The sequence below is a fragment of the Taudactylus pleione genome, unplaced genomic scaffold, assembly GCF_031769625.1.
Source record: "Taudactylus pleione unplaced genomic scaffold, aTauple2 ptg000216l, whole genome shotgun sequence".
In the NCBI taxonomy this organism is placed as follows: Eukaryota; Metazoa; Chordata; class Amphibia; order Anura; family Myobatrachidae; genus Taudactylus; species Taudactylus pleione.
This window is the reverse complement of record NW_028284618.1, coordinates 3,867,798-3,889,313: the sequence shown is the minus strand read 5'-3', so window position 1 is coordinate 3,889,313 and position 21,516 is coordinate 3,867,798. Positions and strand designations below refer to the sequence as shown.

Genomic DNA, 21,516 nt, shown 5'->3' with positions numbered 1-21,516 from the left:
AAAAAGTCCAGTGCTGGTTCTGGAACATACAGGGGAACCCTACTCATTTTTTGTCCCCTATATTTCCAGAACCAGGACCGGATCAGAGCCCAGAGCTGGTTGCGCAGAATACAGGGGACCCCTACGTCGTTTGTCCCCCGTATTTTGACAACCAGCGCTGGTTCTGACTAGCCCGGTGCTGGTTGTGCTTAAGTACAGGGGACCCCTACGTCGTTTGTCCCCTGTATTTAAGCACACCCAGCACTGGGTTACTAATGCCCGGGGCTGGTTGCTCTTTTTTGGGGGGGTGCACGCCATTTTTTTCTTTTTTTACACAGGTTTTTTTTTTTTTTTTTTACCACAGCAGCACAGACGGGTCTCACGGACCTGTCATTGCTCTGTGCCAATCACACAGATGCATGTAGCACGGATCTCCCGGGTTCGTGCTACATGCAAATGGGCACCATAACGCTGATTGGCTTCCTGTCTGCCACTGCAGTGCCACTCCTAGATGGGCCACGTGTTTGTGCCGCCCCCTTGTGTCGCTTAGCATAGTCATCCAGCTTCCTCGGTACAACCTTTTGGCCTAAAAACAATATTGTGAGGTGTGAGGTGTTCAGAATAGAGTGGAAATGAGTGGAAATTAATGTTATTGGGGTTATTAATAGCGTAGGAACAAAAAAAGGCCCATTTATGTGATTTTAGCGTTTTTTTTTTATTTTTTAAGAAAAAATCCAGATCCAAAACACAAAACCCAGAACCCAAAACACGGAAGGGTGGTTTTGGCAAAACCAATCCAGATCCAAAACACGAAGAAAGATCCAGATCCAAAACCAAAACACAAAACACGAAAAGTGTCCGGTGCACACCCCTAATATATATATATATATATATGTATACACACACACATACAGGCAGGGTCACACATACATTCACACATATATACACATACCTCCCATTTTTCTGGGACTGTCCCGCTGTCCCGCCCATGGGCCGCAGTGTCCCGCGGTGGGGGGGGGGAAGTTGGGGAAAGCACAAACCGCTGCCCTGCATAGTAGAGCAGCGGGTGTGCAGGAGGAGAACAGATGCCGTGAGGAGAACAGATGCGCACGGCATCTGTTCTCTTGTGTACGGGCTGCCTGGGGACTGCCCAGCATCTCGGAGAGTGCTGGGCATGCCCCCAAAGTGATGATAACAGGGGAAACCGCGAGGCTCCGCCCCATTTTAAATTTGCTCCGCCCCTTTCCCCGGAAGCCACACCCCCTTTCCAGGGGCGTGCACCGTCCCTGCTTCCAAAATTGAAATGTTGGGAGGTATGTATACATACACACATACAGGCTGGATCAAACATACACACATACAGGCAGGGAGGGTGATAGACATACTGTAACTGGGGTACCTCTCTCACTTTAAAGTGGACCCTGCAGCTTCTTCCTCATCAACATGCTGCTGTAGCCCCGCCCCCTGCTGGGGGTCAGATGAACATGTGCTGACCTCCACCAATCAGGGCTCAGCACAAGCTCCTCTTACCATGGACTCTCACTAGAGTAGCAGGAAGGCAGGACAGGACGCTGATGTTGCTGCTATGGACCCGGCAGACTGTCAGCTACTTGACAGCTGCTCCGGAGTCCAACTTCAGGGTGCCTTCTGGCAACTAAGGCACCTGGAGCTCGCGCTCCAGTAGAACCGCCCTCCCTACACCCCTGCTTGCAGATGCATGGATGTACACCTGGGAAGGACTAGCTGCGGTATTTTGCATAAAGTTGCACAAGCAGTACCAGCAAAAGATGCACACACGGGCGCTGCAACTTGCAAATCAGAATCAGGCCCTACATGTGTTAGTTGTCAGAGAGATGAAAAAAATGCTTTATGCTCACTGGTCATGTCCCAGTATATGTCCACCAATCTGTACAGATTATTTCCGGCTGGTGACTGCAAGCCTATCTCTTTAGACTTGAAAAGCCTAAAGGTGCGTACACACTAGGCGATTCGGAAAGACAGTACGATTACTATGTCGTTCCTGATCCCCTGTAATGCCTACACTGACCGATGTGTTGTACAGTGTAGGCAGCCTCCATCATTCCTGAACATGGCCAATCTATCGTTATAGGCAGATTGGCCTGCATGTTCAGGCGATGATAGATGACGGAAACGACCAGCGGGAGCACACATCGCTGGTGATTTCCATCATTATAGTGCACAATTACTGAGCGATTGCATGATCACAATGCCGTAATCATGCAACTGCTCATGAGTATCGCCAAGTGGGTACGCAGCGGGTTCTGTGCACTCTCCCTACTCTTTGCTACCAATCAAGAATGATGCACATAAATACTACTTTGCAGTATGATATCTCTCAGCAGATGAATGGGATAGACAGCTGATTTGAAAAAGTGAAGAAGGGTTTATGGTTGTTTCCCACTAGAAAGTGTATTCTTTTCTTCCATTTTACAAATGCAATTCATCTTCTCTGAGGATGATCCACTGATATCATGGGTGCAAGCAGACATATAAAGGCTCTTAAGCAGTGTATAGCCATTAACATACAAGAAGTTAGAGCTGTACAGTATTTACATATATAGTGGTAAGATGTGGCCGTACGGTAAATGTAAGTGAATGGAATGTGATAGTTTTGGAATGAAAGCAGTAGTAGAAGTGGCAGTACGGCATACCATTGTATAACAGTCCACTTACACCACTGTACATATTACATGTTATCTGTATCTTTCACCAGCATTACCATAGAGACATCAGTGAGAAAAAGTCATGGTTTGAAGCCCGGGATTTTTGCAGAGCAATAGGAGGTGACTTACTCAGTATTAGCAGTAAGGAGGAAGAGCAGATAGTAAGAACAATGCTGATGTAAGTATTATTACAATGTATTTATATTGTGCCAATATACTCCACAGCACTCTACAGCTGGAGACAAATACAGTAATATAGCAAGAACAGAGGTAAAAGAGCCTTACTCACAAGCTTACAATCTACTGCAGTGTTTCCCAACCTCGGTCCTCAAGGCACACTAACAGTCCAGGTTTTAGTGGTATCCATGCTTGAACACAGATGGTTAAATCAAAATAACTGAGGTACTAATTAAGACACCTGTGCTTAAGTATGGCTATTTTTAAAACCTGGACTGTTATTGTGCCTTGAGGACTGTGGTTGGGAACCTCTGATCTCTTACAACACAGGTTCTCAAACTCGGTCCTCAGGACCCTAAACAGGGCGTGTTTTCCAGGTCTTCTCACAGAATCACAAGAGAAATAATTAGCTCCACCTGTGGTTGTTTTTAAAATGTGTCAGTGAGTATGAGTAATGAGTACACCTGTGCACCTGCTGGGTGACCTGGAAAATGTGCACTGTGTGGGGTCCTGAGGACCAAGTTTGAGAACCACTGTTCTAGAAGATATAATCAGATTCTGATCACTTTCTAGAATGCAATTTAGAAATAATAGCTAAAATCCACTTTTAATTTTTAGAAGCTGTAATAAATCTAACCCTACTGTATATGCAGGGCCGTAGGGAGGGTGGTGTGGCCGGTGCCTCCGCACAGGGCAGAATCCTCCAGTGGCATCGGCCACACACTTCCCAGCGCCAGAGGTCTGCAGGAAGGAACCTCAGACCGTGGTGTGTGGCGCACAGAGAATGTCAGCGCAGGATCCCACCCGCTCTCCTCCCCCTGGATGGAAAGATAAACGCTTAGGGCACAGGTTCTCAAACTCTGTCCTCAGGACCCCAAACGGTGCATGTTTTCCATGTCTCCACACTAAATCAAGTGAAATAATTAGCTCCACCTGTGGACCTTTTAAAATGTGTCAGTGAGTAATGATTACACCTGTGCACCTGCTGGGTGACCTGCAAAACATGACCTGTGTGAGGTACTGAGGACCGAGTTTGAGAACCACTGGCTTAGGGGGAGGAGGGGGGCGGAGAGGGAGCGAAAGGGGCATCAGTGCTGCACATGGCGCACTGCCGTCCAGATACGGCGCTGTGTATAAAAGCTGTTTGGTTGCTATGGGTAACTTTGATGCACTGTACTTGTGATTAACTGTTGTAATTACAAATATATAGAAAGAGATAAAATGTTGTCTATAATGCAGCGCACAACTTTCAAGTATTATTTGAAATAAAATTATAATTCTTTATTAGGTATACATTAAACATTTTTCCATTAAGGAAAAATGTTCAGCGAAATAGTGGTTTAAAATGACAGGAGAATAATGTGTATAAAGTCATAAATGTGCAATAAAATCAAGGGTAATCTTCGCTGTGTGTCCTCGGCTTAATATGGTATACAACACATGTTAAACATATTTCACAACATCCTCACAGATTGTAAGAGGATAACACACAGCGAACATGCCGACGTGCGTTTCGCTGCTATGTGCTTTGTCAATTTCTGTAGTATACAACCTTGTTATTCCACACATAATATAATAATAAATAATGAGGACACACAGCGAAGATATCCCTTGATTTTATCGCACATTTCTGACTTTATACACATTTTAAACCACTATGTTGCTGAACATTCTTCCTTAATGGAACATTTTTTAATGTATATCTAATAAAGAATTATAATTTTATCTCAAATAATACTTGAAAGTTGTGTGCCGCATTATAGACAATTTTTTTTCTCTTTCTTTCTAAATATTTGTAAATGTGGGTATTTATTACCATTGGTTTGCTGGCAGCACCCCCAATCCATATATAATTATTTGGATACTGGATATGGGGTACTACACAACAAATAGATGTGTGCGGATATAAACTTTTCCCTTCTGTAACTGTTGTAATTATAATGTAACTTTTATGCAATTCATGAAGATATTGCTATAAAGTAGTGTAGTTCAAACGAAAACGAAACGAAAAAAAAAATAAAAAAAACAATGTTTAAATATGTATTGTGTACTATATGTCACAAAACTGGGACTAATGGTGAATACACACGGTCAGATTTTCCTACAGATTTGTACAATAATGATTTTAAAAATCGTTCAATCGTTCATATCTGAAAGAAAATCTGACATGTGTCCCTGCAATAATGAACGATGCGCGTTCCCGTTTGTCAGATAACGATATGTGTTTTCAGTCAGATTTGGACGATTTTCATTCATTTTAATACAGTCAAAATTTGTTCGTAGTTCATGAAATCGTTGGTAAAATCATTCAAATCGTTCGTAAATCATCGTTCGTAGTTCATCGTTCCTCTGACAAATCTGACTGTGTGTATGCACCATTAGTCATGCTTACCCTGTCTGATGGTGCTTTTCTAATGTGGGTCACTCTGTCCCAGAGCGCTGTCATTTCACTCTTTAGGGTCATGGGTGCAGCCATGTTGAGTCTGATCAGGTGAGCACTAACATCCAGTCTCGACCTGCTGCAGCGCTCACATGACTGCTTCCTCCTATCCCTGAAAAAAGCACCCTATTTAAGCCTACATCTGCCACTAGCACATGTCGGAACAATGTGGGTTAGTACTCCTCTGTATGTGGTTCTTTACCTTCCTGTGATCTCACTCACCAAAGAGTAGGTACTACCTCTAATCCACTGCCTCATCCTGCACTGCTGACAACTGTATTACGGCAAGCTGCTGCTCACAGCACTCTGCAGCATTGTGCTGTATCCAGCTTCCAGTTTGCTCCTTATCAGTTTGTGTTCAAGCACTGGTCCTAGTCCAGTTTAAACCTGTGGTTTTAGTCTGGTGCAGCTGCTGTTACCTCTGTTCCCATTCCAGTTCAAGCCTGAGGTTCTACTCTGGCTAAACTGTTCTCTCCGATCCCATTCCAATTCAAGCCTCCGATTCCTCTCCAGCTAAGCTGCTGTTCTCTCTGGTTCCATTTCAGGTCTATTTACTAAGCAGTGTTAGGAGACAAGGTGAAATGAGATAAGGTACCAGCCAATCAGCTCCTAACTGCCATGTCACAGGCTGTGTTTGAAAAATGACAGCTGGGAGCTGATTGGCTGGTACCCAGTGGCGTTCCTCCCCGCGGTGTCACCCGGTGCGGGGAGGGATGTTGTAAGCACGTGGCCTCGCCGGAAGGGGGCATGGCCTCGCTGGACAGGGGTGTGGCCTTGCCAGACGGGGCGTGGCCTCGCGGCCCGATACCCAGTGGTTACTGGGGGGGTGCAGGGGGTGCGTGCTGGCTCCCTCACAGTGTCAGGAGCCGCTGCACCTAATACTACAGTGCAGCACCCGGCTCCTGTCACTGTGGGGGAGTGTCAGTCTGCACCTTGGTGTCACCCTTCGGTGGGTGACACCCGGTGCGACCCGCACCCCCCTTGTGACGCCACTGCTGGTACCTTATCTCCTATCACTTTGTCTCCTAACACTGCTTAGTAAATAGACCCCTTAGAGTGTTGGGGTTCGTGCTGAGTCTCTAATTCAGCTTTCACTCTGGTTGCTGGGAACTGGATTTAGATTCCTCAATGAGGTTTTAGGTTCCAGTGACCCAGCTCTGGTAATTGGTTTGCAGCATCTACTAACAGATCCCGTGCAGGCTACTGATTACCTGTATTACTTGCTGCTCTGTTCCCTGAGTTCTTGAATACTGGCTTCAGCCCCTTATCCCTATATTCAGGGGAAGGGGTTGCACTCCACTGAATTGATTCCAGGGATAGACTGGCAACCTACCAGGTGTCACTGACCTCTCTGAAAGCATCAGGCATTTACCACATGGGTCACACCCATGAGTAGATTCAGCCACCACTATTCTGCTGCAACTCATCAGTCCAGTCCACGGGACCTGACTCTGATCTAAAAGCCCTAAATGTAAATTATATGTTATGTCTAGTATTAAGTTAACAACAAAATGTATTGTCTACAATTGAGCATGTTTCAAATACTAAGTATTTATTATTTTCTTTTAAGGGAAAGTTTTTTTACTTTTTACAGTCTGCATGCCTCCTGGCTTGGTCTAGTGACCAGTGATCCAGATGAAAGCTATTCATGGTCAGATAATACACCTGTAAGTAATTAATTATATGTTGTGATTGAATTATACATCTCTTTTAATAGATTGTTCTTACTTTTTTTTACTTATTACTGCTTCCATATAATGTTGTGGCAGATGTCATAGGGGCCTATTCATCATCGAAGGCCGTATGGCCTCCGGTGATTAAGTATTGAACTTGTAGCGGGGGAAACCTTTCATCATTGCTCCGCTGAGGGGACAGCTGCTCCGAAAAGCAGTTGTCCCCGTGGTTAGTATCGCAGCTACTTCTGTAGCTGCATTACTTACCTGCTCCCCATCGTCCGGTCACGCATGCGCAAAGCCCCCGGTGAGGTAGTGAGGAGGCGGTGGAGGGATCTGCTCAGATCCCTCTCTGCATCCCTGGAACTCCTTCCCATAGGAAGTAGCGGGGATCCGAGAACAAGCACCATCTGAAGATGTCGCTTGTTCTCAGAAGCAAAGTCCGAAAACTGTCAGTTTTCGGAGTTTGCTGAATACCAACTAGCATTTCTGCATGTTTACCGGGCCATTTATCGTATGAAAAATAGGCCCCATAGTCTGTCGCATTGTTATGTTCTAAATCAGAAATTATCAACCAGATACATTTCTGGGGCCACACGGGTAGCTCTGTATTAAACCATGAGGCCACACACACTTTTTCTCACTAATATGTTAAAAGAATGCATTTATTCAAAGAAATAGACACCGAACTGTAATAACGGTGTGTAGTCACTTTGTTGACAGTCACTATGTCCCCTGTGTCTCTCCAGTCTTGTGACCCCCAGTGTCTTCTTCATCTCTGTCCTCCCTGTGGCTCTCTCTCTCTGGGGTCTATTTACTAAGGGGAGAAAAGGGTTTAGAAATGCTAAAGGCAGAGAAAATCCCTGTACATACCGCTTCTCAGTATGTACTAAAGGGATTTTCTCTGCCTGTAGCCTGCCAGCGCTAAGTGCAGGCTACAATATCACACTGGACCTGGGGCACTTAGCACTTACCGTCTGCTGACTTCTCCAGCGCTGATATCGCCTTCTGTAGCTGCCGTTATCTGCTTCTTCTCACTGGAGAAGCAGGACTACAGCTGTGTCAGGTTGGCCGTTTTTAAATAAAGTTTGATGAAAAAAAAAAAAGTAAGTTTTTACCCGGCAGTGATATATAGAAATGCAGGGAAACAACTGGCTCCTTTCACATGGCATGGCCACGGCACGGTCGTCGTGTTATAGCCGGAAAAAACTACTGTGCAGGACCGTGCCGTGCCATGCCTGTGCCGTCCCTGCACGCCAGTAGTGTGAAGGAAACAATGTTTCCTTTCACACACACTGGCTTCTGCCGGCCGGGCTTGTGCAGCAGCAGCTCCTGTGGCGTATGCCCAATAGGGAAAAAAAAACTCTCACATAAAAAGCGGCTCAAAGCCACTGTTTATGAAAGGCACTGAGTGCCAGAAAAAAGCTTGCCGGCTACCGCCCGGGTCTTGCCTGGCCAGCCCAATCTGGCATGTGTGAAATAGCTCTAACACAGGGCTTTCAGGGGAAGGGAGTCTCAGCTGTTACCGCAGAGGGGGTGACTTAACGTTCACCCTCCTCGGCTGGTCTATTTTTAGTAAGTGCTGCGTTAGCCAGATCCTACTTCGCAGCGGTAGCAGGCGAAGCAGGAGTGGCATTAACGGAGCATCTTAGTAAATAGACCCCTCTGTCATCTATGTCATCCCCGTCTCCCACTTTCTATAATCTGTCCCCCCCTCCATCCAACAGGGGGTGGGGCCACAAAGGGTGTTGCAGTTGGAAGTGAGGCAATTGGGGACATGCAGGGGGGGCAGCTACAAGTGCTGACAGGTGTCTTCCCTTTTTGCTTTGCACTGCTCTTGTCCGTTGCTCTAACCCATGTTACGAACCCCACCCCGCTCCTTCCTGCCTTCTTCCTCTTGCAGCTTCACATTGACCCATTAGCGGCGAGTAAGGTTTAGGGTTAGGCACTAGGGGGAGGGTTAGGCAGTAGGGGAGGAGGGTTACGTTTAGGCATTGGTTAGGGGGAGGTTAGGTTTAGGCACTAGGAGGGGGGTTTTAGGCACCGGTGGAACCTGGGAGAGACGGTTAGGGGTAGGGTTATGGGTTAGGTGAGGCTTTTCTTACTTCTAGGCGTCACGATTGTAACCTGGTCGGGATGCCAGCATCGAGATTCTGACTCATCCTGTATATTTCTATGTAATATAGATAAGTAATATAATTAAGATAGGTATCTATACAATCATTCATATTTTGATAATTAATTAATAGTACACAGTTTATGGAAAAGCTGATGAAACAGCATGGGCTCCATGGTTGCTAATTTACTAACAGTAAAAAAGTGTCAAATTTTTGTCAGTTAAAAAAAAATATTGCTCCAAGATTACATTACAAATATTATGGATTGTCCACATGCTTAATGCATCAGTAGAAATGTTTGATGTTAGTGAATAGTTTTAACATTATCATTAACATTGTCAAGGTTTGGCAACGCTGATGGGGATCTATTTTGGGGGGTTTCGACCCACAGTTTAGCATGCCTGTACAAGAGTGTATATCCCCTTCTCATACCTCCCAACTGTCCCGATATGGGGATCTCAGCAGGGGTGGAGTTTTGACGAAAAGTGGGTGTTTTTGGGCAGTTTAAGGCAGAGCGGGATGGGGCTAATTATGCTCTGATTTTGCATTTCTAAACGTCAATAGGTAATTAAAAATGATTCCTTCTTGTTTTATTTCTGGTAGTCAGTGGCCATAGCTAGAAACAATATTGCCAAGATGAGAAGCAGATCTGATGCCACCAAAGCCCTCAATTTTAACCATATGAACCTCAAAATATAAATTCCCTATGATCCCCTTTAGGTGTAAAGGGGGCCGTTCCTCTTACACAGCCCTATTTACTGCCTGGCTCAAGCTATGGTCTATGAATGTGAGGTGTATCAGACCTCCTAAAGAGTGGAGGAGTTGAGAAATTGACCATAGCAACCAATCCGCTTCTAGTTATCATTTTATAGACTGTACTTTCTAAATGATAGGTAGAAGATGATTGATTGCTGTGGGCAGCTTCTCCACTTGTCCACTACTCCACTGTTTATAAAGCTTGATATATCTCCCCTATAATGTTAGATGTTGGAGTGCAAGACTAGAGGACACATCACCATCTCTATCATTAGCTGAATAATAATATCCTATATCTGTGTTCTATCTTAGATGAGCTATGAAAACTGGGCAAATGGAGAGCCAAACAACTACCAAGGGGTAGAGCTCTGTGGAGTGATGGATGTTAATCGCTACTTGACCTGGAGTGACAGAAACTGTGAAGTTCCTACAGACTGGAACTGTGAGCTGAGAAAAGGTAGAGTATACCTGCTGACTTTATAGTTCTCCTCTCCGGACTTCTTACAGAGACCAGAGATGCAGTTGACCCCTTTAGGGGATGGGCTCTTACATCATTACATCATTAGACCCCACCCATCACGGCAAATTACCACAAATCGCATAAAAATGTTCATTTTAGCTCCGCCCCCAGGGCCATAGTGAGCCAGCCTGGGCAAATCCAGGGGGGGTGCGATCAGTGTGATCGTTCCACCCCCCACAGGCAGAGGAGACTGCTGCTTCCACTGCAGCCCAGCACAGTAAGTATGAGGTACAATATGTACTGCTGAACATGTTACCCTTTTACATATAAATGCCTATTATTTCCGCATTTAATACATGCAATGGTAAAAACAATGCATTAAACAGCATGTTTGCTTACGTGACACTTCTACTGTAACATGTCATGGACAAAAAAAATGAAAATCCTTGCTGCAGTGAAAGAAAACATATTGTCGTGTGCGACAGGGCACTAAAACAATTGTGATTTTGCTGTTTGCTGCAGATTTGCACCACTGTCTTTAGTGTTTGTGCTACAGCACTTTGGTGTATTAGCTTCTAAGTTACTAAAAGGGGAGGAAGGCCCTGTTGCATGACAATATTTATCAGGCTGTAACTGGTCACAGAGGTCTGAGGATGGCACCATCACTACCTTACTGCTCCTGCATTTGGCCCACAGGGTGCCCGGACACAGCTCCTGCTCCTGGTGCCTGCAGCCCCACCCCTTGAAGTGATGCCATGAGATTACATGTTTGGGGACAAGGCCAGAACAGGGCAGGAAATAGCCCTGCTCCAACACTGATGTCTTTGGTGATTTTTGGGGTTCTCTGCAGGGCCAGGGCTAGCCCTGAGGGACAATGTACCAGCCACCTTTTGTATTGCGCCTTCATCCCCGCTTCTTACCTTAGCAGGCAAGAGATTGGGGCAGCAATCGTTCTACCTGTGACTGAAAGTGTGGTGCTTGGCTGTAACATCATATCTAAGAACCACTATGGAGGAGCAGCAGCAGATAGCATCACATGTAAGAACTTTCAGGCTGCGCCTCCTTCATGTCTGTGTAGGAGGCTGCTGTGGCATTAAAAACACTCAATCAGTGACAATATGTCGCTCAGTGTTACAGTATATGCCATAGCACACATGCTGTACTGAACATTTAGGGTTTAAATAAAGCTGGGTACACACTGGCAGATATATTGGCCGATCAATTGATTGGCCAATATATCAGGTGCCCGTCGGCCAGTGTATACCAGCGATATGTCTGTGCACGACGTCGTTCACAGACATATCACATTGGCTGCCCTTCACAAATGATGCCCAATATATCTGCAGATAAATTGGGGCATCGTGATGTATGTATGGAAGGTCAGTCAACCTCTCGTACACTTACAGCAGAGCCCACGAGGAGAGGGCGCGTCATGTCTTTCGGTCCGCGGGACCCCGTGACCAGATCATGCTTGTTCAGTGTGTATGAACAACCATCATCTGCAGATATACTGTATCTGTTAGGTGTATACCCAGCTTTAGAGATGAGCGGGTTCGATTTTCAGAAAATTTAACCCTCCCAAATTTCATATTTCCAACGGGATCCGAGTCCCGACTCTGTTGTTTCTGTCGGGCTCAGATCCCAAAATGAGGCAAAACATCATCTTCCCAATGTCTGATATTGTTTGTTTTATATAATATAAAATATAAAGATTCCTCCCTCGTGGTCGGGCATTATTTCACACTGGAGATCCAATGGATAGGTTGTAGCGAGGCAGGTAGAGCCCTCTTAAGCCGGGTACACACTAGACGTGCCAAATGGACGACATATCGACCACATCGGGCAGTGTGTACCTGCTATGTTGCTGACAATGCGTGCTCCCGCGTGTTGTCAGTGACATCGCCTGTTGGGCGATTTCATCAGTGGGTGCCATGTTGCCAAATACAGTGTATTAAGTGTGTACCCAGCATTAGTTGTAAATCGTATTTAAAAATTTTTTAAAAAGTGATAAAGTGTTTAGTAGCAGCTAAAAAAAAGTGTGTGATAAAAAACAACAACTCCATTAGGAGCACAGTGTGTGTACTCTTTGTCATTAGGAGCAGTGATCTACTGATCTTGGGGTAATTTGTTAAACGAAAAACTGTGACTTTTTTTTCAGGGCCAGGCATTGTTAAAAAAACCCTATTTTTTTAAAAGTTTTATTCCAGACAGGCGAGGCAGTTGTACTGTTTAACAACAATAACAGTCAGTAGGTGCTGTGCCACCACGTTAATATCTGTGCAGTGAGTTGCAGTCTTGTGGTCACTTCTTAAAAATAGAAGGAAGAGATGTTTTGCTTATTCATGGTCAACAAGCATTTCTGTTGACTGCTGTAAATACATTTCTTTAGTGCATATCATTATTCTGTTATTTTTTTCTGTCTATTTTATCTATTTTCTTCGGCAATCAAACAAATTAACTAACCTAATCAATCCTTCCTTTCTTTACCTGCCTTCTGCTACATACTTTCTCCACCTCCATTTCCATGTACTGCCCTTGGGTCTCTGATCTAGTTCTTGATTAATGAAAACATTCTTGGTTTCTATGGGGTGGTATAGTTTATTAAACTGCCATCCTGCCTGCCACTTCTGTGTGGCAATGTTTCATAGATGCTATAGTCTTTTAAACTGCTGTGTATTTGTGTCGCTGCTCTATAGCTTAGCTTAGCCCGCCAACCTTTGGACAATGTTGGAGAACAATATTGTGAGCTGTGAGGTGGTCAAGATTGACTGGAAATGACTGGAAACTAATGTTATTGAGGCTAATAATACTGTAGGAACAAAAACATGCCCAAATTACATGATTTTAACTTTTTATCAATTTCTGAACAAAATACAGATTTCAAACCAATACACCTGAGGGCGGTTTTGCCAAAACCAAAACCCGGCAAAATATTACAACCAAAACCAAAACACAAGGGCCGGCGCACATCTCAAGTTTAAAAAAGGATGTATTAAACTACTGTAGTTAAGAATTAGTGGCCCGATTCAGAACCGCTCCCTAAGCCACAGACGCACGCTATGGACGATTGTCGCCAGTCTGTGCATGCGCTAGTCACTCACTGCGCTCAGGAATTGTGCGCTCATAGTAAACAGACTGGACGCTACTTTGAGTGACAGATAGTGCCGTTTGTGGGTGGTAACAGGGGAATGTGCTTGTGACACAGGGAGTGGTGCTGCAAACGCAGGCGTGTCTAGGCGTCAAAACGGCATTTAATGGGCGGCCATAATTAGCATGGAAGCGTCATTGTACATGTCACCTGGTTAGATTTCAGCCCGCAGTGATTGCGGTGCTTGCGGCGGGTTGGGGTCTACCTCAAGGGCTGCGTGCTGCTCCGATTGCTCTCGATGGTACTGATTAATCATACAATTCCTGGAGATGACGTGTGCTAAGATAGAAAAGTGGGTGTCTTTACACCGGCGTGCGTTCACTCTGCCGTCGCTCTCTAAGACATAGATGGCGTCCTTATGCCTGGCCGTGCGATCGCGAAATTTGCATATCCGGCCCCTGACGGCAACGAAAGTGCGCTGGTTTGCGTCCGGGTCTGAATCGCCCCCTAGGTTCTATACAAAAAATTATCTTTGCACCTCTCATATAAATAAAGCAGATCTTTTCTAAAAAAAAAAAAAATGTCTAAATATTATATGGACGGCTTAGGCAGAAATTATAATTGGTTAGAAAAAAAAATGTTTCTTTCACTTTAATATTCATCTGCAGGTTCTTCTGCATACAGTAGTTCTTCTGTACCCATTGCATAGTAAACACATGTACCCCCACAGTAACAGAATGTGAGAACACAACACATTTCATTATGAAATAAAAAAAGGCAGAGGGCAGATACAGATCTGCAAAATTACTGCCGCTATAACAGAAGTTGAAAAGGGCATTAAGTTAATAACAGTAACATTGAAAGATGGATTGCAAATGCACAGCCTTTCACTATTATTATAAATGAATGCAGGTAACAGGGCCGTAGATGGGAGAAATGATATTATATACAGTAATTTTAGGTCACAGTTTGTGCCACCTTATGAGTCCAGAGATGTCCTATTCTAGATTGTAAGTTGTCTAAATGGCAGTTCTGGTTGTTTCACAATATTTTCACTTCATTAGATTACACAACACAGAAGTGATGCTTTAAAGTGAACATGTTACATACCATACTTGCCTACCCTCCCGATTTGGTCGGGAGCCTCCCGAAAATTGGGTGCCGCTCCCGACCTCCCGGGAAGGCAGGCAAGTCTCTCAGCGGCTGCAAACCCCTCCTGCCCCCCACCGCAATTACAGGAAAATCCTCGGCAGCGGGGGGGCCTGTGACGCGATTCACGTTGAATCGCATAATTTTGGCCACGCCCCCTGCTTCACTCTGCCTGTAATATCGGCAGCGTGTAGTGGGGGCGGGGCCAAATGATGCGATCGCGTGGCTCCGCCCCCCGCTCCGCTTGCAAACTCTTGTAGTCTGGCCGGCCTCGCCCCCGTTTGCTGGCCACGCCCCCCCAGTCAAGCCGATCTGGCTGCTCCCTCCCGGAAGGGGCAGCCAGATTGTCGGCAAGCATGTTACATACAGGTAGTGGAGGCAGCCTTATTGTGGCCTGTATCACTATCCATGACAACACGACCAATCATTCCATTGTGACTCTGGTGCCTGGCGTTATACTGCGCTATGACAGCCAACAGCCATTTCTCTTAGTGGAACATACAGGTCTGTTATTAGAATTCTAGTACAGTTATGCCGGGTACACACTGACCAGTGTTTCCCAACCTCTGTCCTCAAGACACATTAACAGTCCATGTTTTAGTAATATCCATGCCTGAGCACAGGTGGTTAAATCAAAATAATTGCAGTACTAATTAACACACTTGTGCTCAAGTATGGCTATCCTTAAAACCTGGACTGTTAGTGTGCCTTGAGGACCGTGGTTGGGAACTCCTGCACTAGACGATATATCGTCCGATCCGGGTCCTGTGAAATCGCAAGCAGGGTCCCATATGCCTCTGCCTTTCAATCAGTCAGAGGCATATGCAGGACCCATTCTCTATGGTGATATGAGTGCAGTCGACATAATCATAATACAATTCTATTACACTCTGGGCCTGATTCAGACCCGCTCGTGAGTGCTGAGCGCTCGCAAGTGGGTCGAAGGTGGCTCAGTTTGCATGCGCATGCGCGAGACCCGGATAGCAATGGGCAAACCGTTGCTCCGGGTCTTGTACCAAAGGGGGCATGCTGTCACTCAACATCGACAGCACGCCCCCTTTGGTACAAGACCCGGAGCAACGGTTTGCCCTTTGGTGGGTGTGCCGGGGGCGTGGCTGCCCAGACGGAGGCGTTCCCATGGGAACTGTTGATTTTAAAATGAACCTCTATATACCCCTGCCTGTACCTTCTAAAATCCTTCCTATAAACCTCTAAGAATAACGCCAATTTGCGTACGCAGTCTGACCGCAAATAAAGACAGGAGTGGAATCTGTGGTTCCAAAGCACAAGTATTATTCAGGTAAAAGTTCAGTCAGTTACACGCAATTGATACATACACAATTTAGGCGTAAAAGGAAATAATACAGACCCAAGTACAGAATACATACGCTGCGCCTCCGGACACGGAGATAGGCATCAGTAAGAGACCCTCAGTTCATACATCATTCAGCATGGAATAAAAAAAAACAGTATTCGGGCACACATATTTATCCCCCTAGACTAAAACAGGACAATGGGGAAGTTTCTTGCTGATGTCATTGGCTCCCAGAGGAGAAGCATATGTTACAGCACATTTAACAGGCTGGTTCAAATAGACTCTCCGTGCCTCTAACAGCAGGGGAATCTTTCTAGTAACGCCCTCTGTAACATTCTAACATTTAAACATTTTTGTTGCTTGTAAGTTCTGCGATCCATAACTTGAGTTTGCATGATGCGATCTCTCCACCAATAACACCGGAATGCTGTAAAAAGCGTACGCATCAGAACAAAACCAAACACAGCTTGCTTATCATGTATAATACCTTAGTTATCAAATACCTTTATTTCTCAGCATTTAAACTAACTAAACCAATTTAAATCATACATTTTGATGCTTATTGAACCTTATGAGTGAATATGAAATGTGTGGGTATTCAGGGTTTGGTATAAAGACGTATTAATATGTGTATGAAGAAGGGTGCAGTTAACTCTCACTGAGTGAACATTTTAGCAGTGTGACATGCTGGGCTAGATAGTTCTACATGCCTTCTGTCAGCAGGCCCCCACTTGTCCTGTGTTCAAAGGGAAAAACCCATTTTGTTCTCCTAGACTCTTGTGTGAAATGCAAATGTATTATCACCTCAAGCTGTGAAGTTTTGGGGCCATCCTGTCTAGGATTCAGACAAATCCAATTGTGTATATCAATGCCTGGATTATATTACAATTGCCACAACTTTACTTTATCTGCATCCAGGGATTCCCAATTTGTATGTAAAAATACCCATTGTCTATTTCTATTTACTTTTACTCAGAAAGCTTGTTTTTCCAGTTGCCCTTGGTAGATTAACATTGCAATCTGTTCTTAGCTCCTGAGTTGTAACTTGAAATGACGTTGGTCATAAAATGGCGTCTTGCAGATTCTTGTTTCTAAAATGGAGTCTAGCTGCCATTTGAAAGATGGCATCGCGCACGCTTCAATTTTAAACTGATCTTGTCTCAGCTAATAATCCAGTTTTGACAGAACGCCTACCATCTGGGGCCGGCCCCACTGACATCACTTGTGATGTCAGTGGGAGTGCTTTCGGCTCTGTTTGAGCTGAAAGCACTCTAGGGCTTGCGGCAACGAGACCCTACTACAAGGGTCTTGTCGCAAGCCCGATGGTCGCTATGGTCTTGACCATCGCGACCATCTTCCTGGCCACTCGCTATAGCTGTGAGCGTCCGGCTCTGAATCATGGCCTCTATACAGATATACAGTAGAAAACTACACCCCCCAAAATCACCTGATCACCGAGCACAGTCATCAGGGGCGGCGCAATGTCGTAAGTATTGCAGGGAAGCGCCAGGCTGGAGAGGCGCCTTCACAACTCTGCCGGCCATTTTTATTATGTAGTTTCCTGCTCAGTGAGTCCAAGCATCTCCTCTCTGCATCTGATCATCTCCTCTTCTTTCCTTCCCCCATCACCTCTGATGCAGTCATATTTTTCTTAATGTCACACATATTAAAATACTGTCATTCTTATACAGACATCCCTGGGACTCGAACCTGTCACCTTTTGCTTTGTAGTCAAACACTTTCCCAATGGAGCCATTTTGTCCTGATTTAAAAATGTGTGAATGTTTACTATATGAGGGGACAAATTTATAATACACCCTAGCGCCTGCCCTCATAATCATGATTCAATCTATTACTCTAGTCTATACAGACATAGAACACTACACCACCAATATGACCTGACCACTGGACATACTGTAATCATAATACAATTCTATCACACTCTATACAAAAATAAAACACTACAGCCCCAACATGACCTGACCACCTGACATAATCATAATACTAATCTATTACACTTTATACAGACATAGGACACTACACCTTCCAACATGACCTGACCACCCGACATAATCGTGATACAATTGCTGGTACACTCTATACAGACTTAGGAAACAACATCACCAACATGACCTGACCACCCGACATAATCATGATACAATTGCTGGTACACTCTATACAGACATAGGACACTACATCACCAACATGACCTGACCACCCGACATAACCATAATACCATTCTATTACACTCTATACAGACATAGGACACTACATCACCAGCATGGCTGTGGAACTGGATGTGATTATTATAATACAATTCTATTACTCTCTATAGAGACATTGAACACTACACATTCCAGTCATTGTAAACTTTTGTGGTTCTGTCATATTTTCTATGAGGAGATGACCTGAACATTTACATGGGCCCTCTCATGTCTTAAAACACACTTTATTGCATTATATAGTACTATATACAGACATTGGACACTAAATTCCCCCAACATAACCTGACCACCAGACATGATGATGATAATTTCTCCTTCACACTGTACAGACATATTGTAACCACTGGACACAGGGCCTAATTCACTACAGATCGCTATTCTGTTTATACGCATGCAACGCAGTTGCTAATATCAGCGGTGACATGTAAATGTTTGCGATATATAAATTCACAATGCGATTGCAGCCAGACATAAGGACGCCCACTTCCCCTTACTCACATCAGTATACTTTAGCAACATAGCAAAACAATCGGTAACATGACCCATACCAACAGTTAAGGCAGGTCAGACCTCACTCAGGAATTTCCTACTTCAGCGCACGCTATGAGGCCTCAGGCTGCATATGGTGTTGCAGTGGAAAACTCAAGCACTTCCCTGCAACGCCGTCACAACGCACTGGCACGTCTGCATTCACCTGACCACCCCCGTCACCACCCACAAACGGCACTACCTGTCAATCACTCTACCATGGGTCTGCGTAGCCTCTGCGATCGCAGTCCTGATCACAGTGGCTAGTTCACCACACGCACTGCGAAGCATATGCAGAACGCAACAATCGGCAAAATGCGTGTGAATAAGCAACTGCTTTCATTGCTGAATCAGGCCCATAATCATAAGTCTATTATTACACTCTATGTAGGACACTACCCAATATGACTAGAACTCAGACCTTGACCATAATAGAATTATATTAATCCCTATTCAAGACTTTTTATCAGTGAAGGAAACACATACTGTGTTGCCCGTACATACTGGTCAACCTGACGATGACGTCCGGTTCAGCATGTACGGGGATGATGTATGTCCCTACACTGAACGAGTGAACGTTCAGTGTAGGCACATCACAGATGGAGAAATGACAGCACCATTACAATGTCATAACCGTGCCCTAATTTCTCCCACTATTAGTGGATAGGCCCCTTAAGACCCAGCTTACGCAGGCTGGCTGGCTGGCATGCAAGGCCTGGAATCGGTGACCATACTGCATGCATTGCTGAATAAGGGCCCACAATTCACAAATTACAAAAATAATTTGCTCCACTTATGAATCTTTTAAAATGTGTCAACCAGTGATGAGTACTGCCAAGGAGATCTGGAAAACATGCACTATAAAGCTGGCCACATATCTAAAGATTATCATTCCAACCAGTCAACAAGTTGGCTGGTTGGAACAAAAATGTGTATGGGAGCAAATGACAATCGATCAAGAGGTGATGAGGTGTCCCGGAGAAACAATGAGGTATCTTGTGGTCACTGCCGCCAAATGCAATCACTTTTATGATTTATGGATTATTCTGATGAATCAATGAAAATGCGGGTATTATGTTTGCTGTGCAATGCATCATTGAGTAACTATAATAAAATGACTATATCACTGATAACACATTTTGCCAAGTTACATTTTATTTTATTACACATCAGAATTAAGACCAAACACTTAGTTGTGGATGGAAATGGATTTTGACAGCTCCTTGATTCTAAAAATCATTGTCTCATCCGTCATGTCGTTACTTGACGTAAAATCGCAGGTTCTTCTGTAATTTGGCTAACGCTAATATTTTATTCTCAGGTGCAGCATTAAATGCAGAGCCTACAGAACCAACACAGCCTGGTAAGTAGATTTCACTGTAGTCTTCTTTTTTTTAATTTATTTTTTATTGCATGACCAGAGTCTATGGAAATTCATCCAGCAGCCAACTACACAAAAATATTACAGCAGAGATGAGTTCAAATCCCACTCTTATCTCATGCGACCTTGGTCCAAAATAGATTTTAATTTTAGTTGGTCACAGAGGGACTGGTGCCCAGTTGATCACATAAGCATCCTAGAATGAAGCACTTAAAAATAGCGTATTTAAATTTTACACCCATATGCTGAGTTGGAAGATGCCTGAAGATGCGATCCAGCTCTGTGCTGTTGGGACATGAGCCAGGTTTAATGATTAATCACTAAACCTGTGCATCATCAAGGGGGCGGGGCTTGGACGCCATACTGAGAAGTAGCAGGATCCCGGAGCTCCGTGCACGGAACACTCTCCGTTGCCGCTACCGCTACCCTTGTATGCTGCTCCTGCCCGCATTGTGTACATCGTGACCCCCTGATCCACTGTGAACCGCCGGCTGCTGACGCAATGGCCCCTGGGGAGCGTCCCGACGATCGGACCTCTCCCAAGCTCTCAGCCGCCATTACTCCCCTGCACAGGTCCCCCTGAGCAAGCGGGAAGTGCAGGATCGCTTGCCCTCTACTGTCTCACCGGGCTGCTCACCTTACTGACCACTCGGTCTTCCCTCCCTGCCGGGTGGAAGGCTCTGTGTTGAAGCAGCACTGACTTCTTCTCTTCAACCCCTGTCGCAGGAGATGCCGGCGGCCATCTTAGGGAGTAACCAGTGGACCTGAAATATTGCAGCTTGCCTGCTCCAATAAGGCAAGCACCTCTAAATAAGTATTCTTCCCTTCTACTCCTCCTGCTTCACGCATCACAAAACAGGAGTAGGGGTAGTAAAGACTCCTCACAGCACTCCCTGAGGTACCATTACCCCCTTTTGGGATCTTAAATTTCTGTGTCAGAGCCTACTAACTAGGAATCTGTCATTAATGGCTGGAATGCTGATGTAACTTTAAATGGGAAGATTCCCTGCTGTCAATCTTTTAGATCATCAATGATGATACATCATTTTATGTGTCAAATACCACGAGATATCGGATTATCTGGATGATTTAAACTGTAAACTGTTTTCTATTATTGGCTGGACTGTGATATTCTAAAGTTTTCAGTGATTGTAAAAAATACTGCTGATCTCTAGACCACTTGCCGTGATCTACCGCCATCTAATGGTAATGAAAAAAATCACTACAACTTCTACACTTGCTCAAACTCCACGTACACGTACAGGGAAAAAAGTGGTCGACAATACATCTTTTATCTCTACTGATTTACTTCCAAGTTCCTCCGGATCTGTACGTCAAGCTACAAATATGTCTGCTATGGATACTAGTAAGTCGCTAACCTATGAAGATGTGGTTCGGGCCATAAAAGACACTATTACCCCTATAATGGAGTCGCAGACTAATAAATTTGCTGCCGCAATTAAAGATCTGAGAGAACATCTAGACTCTACAGACCTCCAAGTAGTTACTAAACAGCATAAAATTGAAGAGCATGAACAAGCTAT

General features: G+C 44.7%; 1 pseudogene; it reads left to right on the top strand.

The window, feature by feature from the left end:
• The window catches only part of LOC148517456 (macrophage mannose receptor 1-like), a 268,777-nt pseudogene that overhangs the window by 95,751 nt on the left and 151,510 nt on the right, over window positions 1–21,516 (top strand).